The sequence below is a fragment of the Tamandua tetradactyla genome, chromosome 2 (assembly GCF_023851605.1).
Source record: "Tamandua tetradactyla isolate mTamTet1 chromosome 2, mTamTet1.pri, whole genome shotgun sequence".
NCBI lineage: Eukaryota > Metazoa > Chordata > Mammalia > Pilosa > Myrmecophagidae > Tamandua > Tamandua tetradactyla.
Genome location: NC_135328.1, coordinates 43,994,115 through 44,004,618, shown reverse-complemented (window position 1 = coordinate 44,004,618; position 10,504 = coordinate 43,994,115). Strand labels below are relative to the sequence as shown.

General features: G+C 38.3%; 1 non-coding gene across 1 annotated transcript; it reads right to left on the bottom strand.

Moving 5' to 3' along the window:
- Nucleotides 1–297: 297 nt before the first annotated feature.
- Nucleotides 298–399, bottom strand: LOC143675285 (U6 spliceosomal RNA). Its single transcript, XR_013171522.1, has one exon. It is a non-coding gene; the product is annotated as a U6 spliceosomal RNA (small nuclear RNA).
- Nucleotides 400–10,504: the final 10,105 nt, after the last annotated feature.

Here is a 10,504-nt window from a genome sequence, read left to right as displayed (position 1 = left end):
GTGAATGATGCTGCTATGAATATCAGTGGGCAAATGCTTGTTTGTGTCACTGCTTTCAGCTTTTCTGGGTATATACCAAGTAGTGGCATTGTCAGGTTGTAGGGCAACTCAGTATTTAGTTTTCTGAGGAACCACCAAACTGTCTTCCACAGCAGCTGTACCATTCTACATTCCCACCAGCAGTTGATGTGTTCCACTTTCTCCACATCCTCTCCAACATCTGTAGTTTCTTGTTTTTTTAATAGCAGTCATTCTTATAGGTGTTAGTTGATATCTCATTGTAGTCTTGGTTTGCATAAAAATGTAAAATGCTTCATGAATTTGCATGTCATCCTAGCACAGGGCCTTGCTAATCTTCTCTGAATCATTCCTGTTTTGGAATACATGCTGCCGAAGCAAGTGCTATTGGTAGACCTTTTTTTTAATTGGTAGACTTTTAAAAATCTTTAAAATAACAAAACATTTCAAATATATTTCCTTTTTTATGAGGTGCTACATTGAAAGAATCGATTTACGAAAAAATTAGACACTTCCTTATTTCTATCTTTATAATTCTTTTTAAATATTACCTTTGTCATTGTACTATCAGGTCTGCAACCAATTGGCATTGGTTTTGTGACCTATGTAGTAAGAGCCATAATGTTAGGAAAGGCCAAGTAGAGGTCCCTGAAACTGCTTCCACTTTGAGAATAGAAATAGAAAATAGAAAATAGCCCAGCCTGAATGGCAGAAATAAGACCTAAAGGGTGCTGGGGTGACAGTGCCAAACATATCACAGTTTAATTCTCTAGCAGTTGGATAATGGCATATGACAATGGTTTACTATAAACTTAAGGAAATCGTATTCTCAATAACAGCCAGTGTTCCACATATGGTATCATTATTAGAATAAATTAACATATACCCTCTGGATCTTTGTATTAGGCTATTGAACTGCCAAATGCATCAAATGCATTCTTAAACAGAGGTACGTTAACTTTCTTGCTCTTTTTTATAGTCTGAAGGAAATTTGGGTGTCTTTAATGTATGCATGAAATCAGGATGATTTCCCTTGTGGGGAGGGTATGGTAATACTCTGTATGCCCTGATAAATTACATCTATGAAAGGGGTTGTGAGATAAGCCCAGCAAAGATTCAGAGGCCTGCCACCCATGTAATACTCTTAGGGGTCCAGTTGTCTGGAACATGCCAGGACATACCCTTCAAGATAAAGCACAGATGATTATACCTTTCATCTGCCTACCCTTAAGGAGGAGATAAAGTATTTTCTAGGTCTCTGTATTTTTGAGAAAGCACATCCTGCTCTTGAGTATTCTGCTTTGATAAATATTTGGTGGCTTTAAGATTGACAGATTTGAATGGGGCCTAAAGTAAAAAGGGGCCTTGCTGTAGGTTCAAGCTGCGCTTTAAGTGACCCTTCTTCTGGGGCTGTTCTCTAGTGGGAACTGATTTGAAATGCAATGATCCACAGAGTTTGTACCTGCATCCATAAGTCCATGCCCATGCCTTTTTTTAAATGTTAGGTTGCTAACAGCATCAAACACTCTAGTGCCTGCACCATAGACCCATGGACAGAGTTAGCAGAGGTTGCAGAGATAGAGGTTATGTATGGGCCCAATGTCATGGATTGCTTCTCACTAAGGTTAATTTATCTATTGCTACTAAATACTCAACCTTTCATAACAGAGACCAATGATGTCTCCTTGGTATCTTAATTTGGTATTGCTTTAGTTTGTTAAAGCTACTGGAATGCATTATACCAGAAAAAAAAGGTTTTTTAAAAAAGAATTTATTAAGTTGCAAGTTTCCAGTCCTAAGGCCATGAAATGTCCAAATTAAGGCATCCAGAGAAAGATACCTTAACTCCAAAGAAAGGACTGGTGAACTTCAGGATTTCTCTCTCAGCTGGACAGGTACATGGTGATATCTGCTAGCTTTCTCTCCTCATTTCATAAGGCTTTCCCAGGAAACTTTTCCTTCTGCATCTCCAAAGAATCTCTAGCTGTGTGGGCTCTGTTGGCACTAAAGCTTTTTCCAAAATGGTTCCTTCTTAAAGGACTCTAGTAAGCAACCCCACCTTGAATGGGTGGAGACACATCTCCATGGACACCATCTGATCAAAAGTTATCACCCATAATTGGGTGGGTCACATCTCCATGGAAACAATAAAGATCCCAGCCAGCAATATTGAATGAGGATTAAAGAACGTGACTTTTCTGGAGTACACAAAAATTTCAAACTGGCACAGACACCTGTGAAGAGAAAAAAAAATTGATGGCATTGATTTCACTGCAACACTTTGATCCTAGAGGGAGGAGGCAGCAATTTATCTGCACTGGAATTGATATATTTTCCAATTTCTTTTCTCTATCTATAGTGCCTCTGGCAGAGTTTCTGTTTTGTTGTCATGTAATCCCTATAATATCTTCTCAAACCAAGTGACCTGATTTTGGAGGAGGTATAGGTTTAATTATAGGTGTATCTGCATCACTTATAAGATGCCACCTGATAGACTATTAGAATGGCCTCTTAAAAATATAGATAAGGGTGTTAGCTTGGAGAAAACATCCTAGGTGGTTAGGGTGCTATTCTAAAGATGCAATATATACTTTGAACTAACCACATTATATAGGACTGTGTTCCCAATAGACAGGATATATGGATCTGGAAACTAAGTGTTATAAGTAGGAGTGATCCCCTTTCCATTACTCCCAGGTAGTGGTTCACTTGGAGATTTTGTCCTTCTTGTCCCTGCCACTTTAAACTCTGTTAGACTTGAGACCCTTCCTTCAAGGGGTAAGGGAGCACTTATATCAGAATGGATGGTAAGAATTCCAAAAACCTAAAGTTATTACTGCTACTTGGTCATTTTTATATTCCCCATGACAGTGGACCAACAGGTAAAGAAAAAGTATTACTATGCTGGCATGGTCACATGATTACTGGATCTGAATTATCATGTGGAATTAGGATTGCTGCTATGTATTTGAGCAGGGAGGTGTATAGCTGCAATTCATGGGACTCACTGCAACACCATGTGGTGCTTTCATGCCTGGTGATAATTGTAAATGGTTGTAATGAGCTAGACCAACAGTGGGTAGAGAATTTTGACTCTAATTGTTCATCAGAGAACCCAAATCTAGGACACAAATCTATGATTTATTATAGAGCTGCTCAATAACAAAAATATTATATAATAAGAATGAAGACCATCAGTGTTAGATAAATGTGTATAAACAATTGGTAATAAAGTACATATGTTTGTGAGTTGGTCAAACTCAGCTGCTTGAAATGCTTAGGGAAGATGTAATTTACTACTGGGAAGATAAGAGAAACAACTCCCTGAATTGGGGGACCCTCAGCATAACAGAATTCTGATTCACTTCAGTCTGTTTCCTTTGCTGTCAAATAAATACATTTCACAAAGATCTTTGGAACTGTAACATATTCTGAACAGGCAACTGTAGTAGCCACAGCCTAAATATAGACATGATAACCAGAGTCTGAGAACTGTCAGGGATGAAGATCTGAGAATATGCCACTGGACAGTTAACACTTCCCAGCAGAACTTCTAGACAGGTATAAGGGGAATATAAAATGACTGGTAGAGGGGGAGATATATCAGTTATGATCTTGAACTCAGTGGCAGCAGTGGGGACTATAGTTTGTCCCATTGACCCACCTATTATCTTTCTTTTTCTTTGAGAAATTGTGATTGGCCATGATTTTAAAGAAGCAACAACAGGGTGGTGTGAACTTAATGTGGGCATTAAGTGGTAATGAGTGGTATAAGGGCGAACTGTCGTAGATGCTATTGTTGTCCCATCCTCAAGTCTAATCACTACCATGTGAGTTCCCCCTATATACTGCCTGCTGCTAGCATCTGTATCTCTATCTGGGGGCTCTGGCAGCCAGTGTCCCAGCGAGTCCTGTGAATTCCAGAGATAAATGCATGACAGGCCAGAGGTCCAAGGAACTAATGTTCCTTGGGAGCAGCCTTCAATCTCAACTGTTGGAAGCTGATGTAAAAAAAAAACCCCAGCTCCCTCACCTCTTGGGTGGGATAACTTAATAAGTGTATCTTCTGCCTTGGTTTTCAGAATTCCTCAGCTGTAGCAAGCACTTATTACTCAGAGTGGTAACTGACTTGATAATGTCCCTTTATTGCCTGCCTTCCCATTTTTGTCTGATTCTCTGCTCTTTACTGGTGTTTCCTGAGAATCACCTCCCAAAGAATTTGCTAACATTTTGAATCTTTATCTCATGGACTGTTTCTGGGGTAACAACAACAAGATATATTCTAATACTACAGCTTAAACCTTGTTTTGAAAATCTCTCTCTCAGTAATAATTTGGCCAGGACATTTGGAATCTCTTATTGCTTATTGGATGATAAAATAGCATAAGGATATTTTTTGCCAAATTATTTATGCCTTATTATTAGTGAGTGGAAATGGCTACAACCATTAAGAAGCATATGAATCAATCAGTTGACTATGATTAATCAGCAGGGAGGGTTTAAGCTAACAAGACCTCTGACAATGACAAGAAAAACTATGAGAGAACAGCTGCAGTACAGCCTAGGGTGGCAATTATATTCTGAGTCCCTCCTATGTGCCAGCTAATGTGATAGGTCCTTGAATTACATTTCTTATTTAATGTTTTTTAGTATTATGAAACTTATATTATTATAATTTGAACCCAGTACTTAAAACTCCATTTTTGTTCTTCTATAGAACACTGTCTGTTTAAATTATCAGGTGATTTCCTTTGTATTTTATTCCAGTTATAATGAATCCACACTTGTGTTGAATATATCTGGCATAGTTCCCTTATAATTTGAGCTAAACATAAATTTACACTTGTATTCTCGTTTTTATCTGTCTATTTATCTATCTGTCTATCTATCTATATCACCCAAGTGTGGACTTCTTTTAGACATCCAGCAAAAAGAAACAAAAACCATTTTGAGAGTGGATGGTGAGGATATTCAGAGTACAGTAACTTCGCAATGATGATTCAAGGATACTGATGTATGTAACTGGTCCTCTCCTGTCCTCCATGTCAACCCATACTTTGAAATGTAAACATGAGAAGAAAGAAGTCTCAGGCTCATGGAAGCTACCGTAGCTGTTAGGAGACCAATTTTCAACTCTCAACCCTGAGTCTTGGAGTCATCCTGAGAAGACAGTGTTAGAGTGTTTTTTTTCTGAGTGCCTTCCACAGTGCCTCTTTCATATCCCTGTTTCTCAGGCTGTAGATGAAGGGGTTCAGCATGGGGTTACCATTGTGTACATTATTGAGAAGACTATGTTCTGGGATGATGGAGGATATAAATAGACCCCAGTAGCTGTGCTATAGAATAGAGAGACTACAGAGAGATGGGAAGTGCAATTGGAAAAGGCTCTTTGCTTACCTTTTGGGAAATCAGTTCTCAGGATAGCCAATACAATGTAAAAATAGGATGTGAGGATGAAAAAAAAGGGTCCAATAAGCAATGTTCCTGCTGGAAGGAGGAGCACAAGGTCATTAATAAAAGTACTGGAGCAGGCAAGCTTCAGGGGTGGAGCAAGATCACAGAAAAAGTGGGAAATGATATTGGTACACAAGAAGGGTATGAACTAAGGTGTGTAAGGTAGTGACCACCCAGGACCCAGCCACCAACAAGACACAACAATGGGAGTTCATGGTCATGACATAGTGAAGGGGGTGGTTGAGGCCCGCATAGTGGTCAAGTGCCATGATAGCCAGGAGAAAGTTGTCCAGATCTGCAAATAGGCCAAAGAAGTAGAGTTGTGACAGGCACCCATTAAAAGAGATCAGGTTACTTCTTGAGCCAATATTATCTAGCATCTTCAAGATTATTGTAGAGATGAAACCAATGTCAGGAAAAGACAGGTTGGCTAGGAAGAGGTACATTGGGCTGTGGAGGTGTAAGTCAGAGCTGAGGGCCATGATGATGAGCAGGTTTCCCAGCATGGTGACCAGGTACAGGTCCAGGAGGAGCCCAAGCAGGAGAGGCTGCTGCTCCACCTGCTCAGAGAGGCTGAAAAAGAAACTCACAGATGCTTGTCTGATTTCTTCTATCCATGTCTGGAATTCTGTGTGAAATAAATGTTATTATAATTTAAATAGTAGAAAAGTAACATTATATGTTGAAAGTACCTTGCACCATTTATTTAAAAGAAGCCCATGGTTTAAATATTTCTGGTTTGGTAAAGCCTGAAATTAGAATCTTACAGTTTTAAAAAGACAGTTTGGATCAGGTTATTAGTAAAGTTATAGATTGTTGTCTTCACTTTGATCAGGTATTCAAGGCTCCTTTGAACAAGTTCAGCTGTCTCTGTGATACCTGTCAGGCATCTTGTAAAAGTGTGCTCTGAAATGGAGTATACACTATTTTTTTCACTATTTTTTCCACTGAATAATAATGTAATTAAATAAAAAATAAAATTAAATTAAATTAAGTGAAAAGATAAAATTTCAGAACAGCATTTATATAATTCCATTTTCGTAAAAACAAAATAAAACACATAGATGTTTTTATGTAAGAAAACTGAAAGAACACCCAGCTGAATAGTGTGCTTAATAGTTTGTCAATAGTGTTACTCCTGGGAAGTGAGTGTGGGTTGAAATGTGGTGGGTTATCAAAATCTGTATTCCTCACATCTTTACCAGAACATATCATCGTAATGAAAAGATAACTTGTAAAGGATGTTGGATGTGGTTAGGTGAATTACTCCAAACAACAATCTAGAAGCCAACATGAAGCCATCGTGTGAACCAGTCTGACAAGTGAACTAGGGTGTTATCTTTGAAGAGCAGCTCTGACAATTAGATAGGAGAACCAAACTCAAATGACTTTGACCCTATATGAAGACAAAATTAAAGTTACGGAGCAAAGATCTGTCATCAGAGTCTACTCTGTTTAGGCCATTTTTAAGTGTTCCCAGCTTTCCCAGAAAAAGACTGCAGGAAGTGCACAAAATACTGCTCCTGATACCTCCATCAGGGCTGGGAATTCCCTGATCTTCGTGCTCCTCTCTTGTGGGGCTGCTTCATCAGGCATGTAACCTTTTTTGCTGGCTCCTTGGAATTAAAAGCCCAAATTTTAGATTGACCATTCCAGCTCCTGACCCCTTCTTTGCTCTAAAAAGGTCTTATTACACTTATTTATTAGATTCATATTTTGTAAACATGAATAGAAAGCATTAAATTCTTAGTTTATCCACCACCCTTCCCCTAAAAGACACCTTAATTTGTCCTGAGTACTGTTCAAAGAAGAGGATATCCTGATTTGGGACCTGGGTATCTTTTTTCCATAGCAGTCACAATAAGGATACACCCAGATGTCATAACTAGGTAATAATAGACATTCAGTTTACTCGATGCACAGCTCTAGCTCTGATTCAATGAAAATAGAGTAATAATAATAATAAAGCTCTAACACTTGCCGAGCCCTAGCCACACACCAGGTGCTGGATTACCTTAAATAACTCTGTCCAGAAGCTCTGTGATGCTCTTCATCTTAAATATTTAGAAACAGAACTTCTGAGAAGTTAAACAACTTGCCAAAGCCCACCTCACTAGGGTTTGAAGTAGACTCTGTCTGAGTCAGGAGCCTTAGTTCTTAGCTCCCCTGTGAAGCTGCCTGTGTTTACCAAAGCACTTTCTGACTCTACTTCACCTTCCTGCATTTATTTTCCCATGAGGAGAGGTGTCACCTTTCAATTTGACAGTGACAGTTCTCATGATGAATGAAGGAATTCTCTGGTTTATGGCATATATCTTTTGTGAGTGGGATTAAATGTGTCACTCCACTTCAGTCCAAGCCAATGTATGAAAAAGATCCATTTTCTATACTTGTGAAGTTAATGGTCTTGGGCTATTCTTTCTACTCTGAGGTAGAGCCATCCTGAGAGGCCCAGGCTCCTTCTTTCTGTTATTTCTATCTCCTTTCCCCACAAATATCACCAAGTCCAGATTCAGGAGCTAAGCAGATGGAAATAAGTACAGTGAGATATTTTGTTAAATTCATTCCATTTTATCACATTTACAATAAGACTTAGAAATAAATGAACATTTATTCCAGCATCCACTTTTCTTGCTCAAGGATAACTAGCTTTCAGTATCTCACTAACTGATAAAACATATAGCCCATTACATACAATTTACCAATTTGAATGAAAAAGTTACAAAAATAAATTAAAATTCTCATAACTCTTCTGATATTCTGGGCAAGTAAACAACTAAAACCTAAAACAACTGACTTTTGGGATAAAAAGCATTTCATTTGGTTTCAACTTTTTGATCATGACAGATGCTCTAACATGTGATCAGTGGGTCCAAGCTAGGGCCATAAATCGCAGCCACTGGAAAGCATTTTCTACACTCCCCCTCAACATCTGATCCCCGCCAACACTTAAAACAATCCTTAAGCACTCCAGACTCAAAACCACTTCATTAGACTGATTGATTAGTTTCCATGGAGAGTAATTAAGTTTCAGAGAATAAAGGGATAAAGACTTAGTTTGCACTAAGACAATCTTGATAAACCTTCTGGCTCAAACCAAATAGTATGACTTTTAATAAGTCATTTAACTTCTCTGAACTATACTTTCCGTCTCTTTGAAGAAGGAATAATTGATAGGTTGTTGTGAGTCTCCTTATCACCATCAGGAAGAAGGCCAAGATATTTCTTTTCCTGACATAATAAGCCCTCTATGATTATGCCTCTGTCTATTCAGTGATACCACCCCCTCATGCCATGCCACTCCACATTCTCAGTCTTTAAACAGTTTATCACTTCCTGTCTCCTGGATGTTGACTCTTCCTGTCTCCTGGATATTGACTCTTCTTCTCCGCCTGACAGGATCTTGAGTGCCTACTTCTGATGACATTCTACATTCTCTTGTTGCAGTTATTTGTTTTTTCCCATGTACTCCCACAGCCCTTTATATGGGTCTCTGGTAGAACACTTGACATTTCATCTTATAATTAGTTACTTATTCCCATTAGACTGTGCACACCTCAGTGCCAAGGAGTCATTTGTATTCATATTTTTTCTTAAGTATGTACTCAGCAATCATCTATTGAAGAAAATAGTGGAGGAATGGACAGTAAAGTGATTTTTAAGCTATGATGAAACTGTCTGGTGTTATTATTTAGCTACCAGCATTGCCTTTTGTTGTAGAGATAGTTAATAAAAAGATGACCCTTAATTGAAGATCATAGGATGCCTAGCAGAGGTTCCAGTACATAGAAAGTGTTCAGAAATTATTTGTGAAAAAATGAAAAAATTATTGCTGGATGTTGAATTAGTAAGTCTAATCAATTGCACATTTATGCAAGAATTGAATTTAAATTTTATGTTTAAAATGCAGTTTTTCTTTTAATTAAAAAAAGAATGCAGGGATAATTAATACTTTGGAATTCAGATTCAATATTAACATATCTGCTCATAGGTCTGACTTTGTTCCTGTGTGACCCTTCCCATTACTGACAAATGTTTCCCTTATTCTCTTGCCTTTTCACATTTGAAAACTTAACTAACCTCATCTGACATGCTCATCAACATGTCAAGCTTCTCTCAGGGGTACGAGGAGGTTTCAGGAAATTGTGGTTTCAGGGATCAGGAGGTTAAATACACAGCCCAGTAAATGATCCTCTGAATCAAAGCTACTGAGACATTTCACCCTTTGGAGGCTAAGCAATGTTAAGCCATCTACTACAGTTCCTATTTTAGAATCTCAAAAAGCTGCTATAATCTACCCAAGATCAGCACCACAGCTGATACCAAAACTATTGTTGAAACTATTTCAGTTGTTAAAACTATTTCCAGTGAACCATCTCGTTCTCATTACTATGAAGAAGAGAGAAGTATGAACAGTGACTTACTGTCATTCCATAGTTGGGCCAAGAAGAGCTCCTCTATTTTTCACATTAAAGTAGAGGTTTGACTCTTCTGCTCACCATTCTCACCTGTCAAGAGTGGAGAAACCCTATTTGAAACCCAAATGAAAATACAGCATCTCCCCCTATGTTTAAGAAAGAATGGCCCTGTGGAAAGTGGGACCCTCATCTGCTACAAGGAAGAAGAAAGAGCAGACCATCCCACGAGTCAGGCAGATAACAGACACCCAGAAAAATAGAAATTATCTACATGCAGTTTCTGGCATAGTCCAGAGAGCTCCCTGCAGGAAGCTGCAGAGACATCTGGGAACATCAATCTCTGAACTATTCAGGAAGAACCCTCTGAAGTATTCATTGTGTGTTCATTGTCCAATCCTCAAGCTCTAAATGAACTGTTCTATAACTTCATGAAGTTCACTTATCCTCTCTGACTTTGGTTCCCTTGGGTAAATAGGTCAGAAAACAAAACATTCTTCTTAAAATATACCCAAAGGAATTGAAAGCAGGGAAATGATCAGACATTTGTAAACCAATGTTCATGGCAAAATAACCAAAATTTGGAAGCAATCCAGATGTTTGTTAACAGAAGAATG